Genomic DNA, 1353 nt, shown 5'->3' with positions numbered 1-1353 from the left:
AGTATGATAGTATGATAGTATGATAGTATGATAGTATGATAGTATGATAGTATGATAGTATGATAGTATGATAGTATGATAGTATGATAGTATGATAGTATGATAGTATGATAGTATGATAGTATGATAGTATGATAGTATGATAGTATGATAGTATGATAGTATGATAGTATGATAGTATGATAGTATGATAGTATGATAGTATGATAGTATGATAGTATGTTATATGAATTGAATGTTCTATCAATCTCTCTCTCTCTGTCTTTCTCTTTCTCTCAAACCATAATAGGCTTATCGAAATTCATCATAACCAAACTAGTTTCAATCCAGTCATCTGTTAATTCGTTTTCTATATCCTAATCAGATTTAGAAAGGAAACAACTTGCAGCGACCCAATCGAAACAATCGAAGAGCTAACAGCAGAAGGAACATGTCCGCCGAGGCTGACAACGACAGTCCAAGCTATGCAATTTTTATTGGGGCTTTGGGATCTGCAACGGCCATTACTTTCTCAGCTCTGGGCGCTTCATATGGCACAGCGATGTCAGGTAGAGGCATTGCCGAAGTGGCCCTGATCAAGCCGGAGCTTATTATGAAGGCCATCATACCGGTGGTCATGGCTGGCATTATAGCCATCTATGGCTTGGTTGTGGCTGTCCTCATAGCCGGTTCGATAGGTGATTCATACTCTATAAAAAAGGCGCAAGCCCAGCTGGGCGCTGGACTCTGTGTCGGACTTTCTGGTCTCTCTGCGGGTATGGCCATTGGCATTGTTGGTAATACCTGTGCACGTGCATCAGCCAGGCAGCCACGCCTTTTTGTGGCCATGGTGCTCATCCTGATATTTGCCGAAGTTCTAGGTCTATACGGCTTAATTGTGGCCATTTTTCTATATACCAAGTTCTAAGTCTTTGACAATAAATAAAATAAGAATTTGAATTACACATGCTTTCCCTTTCATTGAATTTATGCATGTAAAATTTAAATTGAATAGATTACAAAAAAGATGAAAAATAGAAATTGCTGCATGTTCCATTTTCATTTAATTGCTTAACATTCTTACAAAATAAACAGATTTTTTTGTTTTCTATTTCTTTATTTATTTCCAATTCAAGACTATATAATTTTGTAATGAATATTCTATTTCCACTGGGTTAATTTAATGTACTTCTTCATATGTTCTATTCCAAATAAATTCTATTAGTTATTTTTCTCCTTTCATTACAATTCAACAATTTTATTTGTATAATAATTAAAATAAATAAATATAATAATAATTGGAAAATAAAATCTAATTAGTTGAATGATTTCCTCGTTTACACACATGTATTACACAAACATACATATTCCATT

General features: G+C 34.3%; 1 pseudogene; it reads left to right on the top strand.

Annotated features, from left to right (window-relative positions):
- Positions 1-272: 272 nt before the first annotated feature.
- LOC108612401 (V-type proton ATPase 16 kDa proteolipid subunit c pseudogene) lies at positions 273-939 on the top strand (annotated as a pseudogene).
- Positions 940-1353: the final 414 nt, after the last annotated feature.

This window comes from Drosophila arizonae, chromosome 4 (genome assembly GCF_054131065.1).
Source record: "Drosophila arizonae isolate 15081-1271.41 chromosome 4, UAZ_ARI_1.0, whole genome shotgun sequence".
Classification (NCBI taxonomy): Eukaryota; Metazoa; Arthropoda; class Insecta; order Diptera; family Drosophilidae; genus Drosophila; species Drosophila arizonae.
Note: the sequence above shows the minus strand (reverse complement) of the source record. Positions and strands in the feature narration are given on the sequence as shown.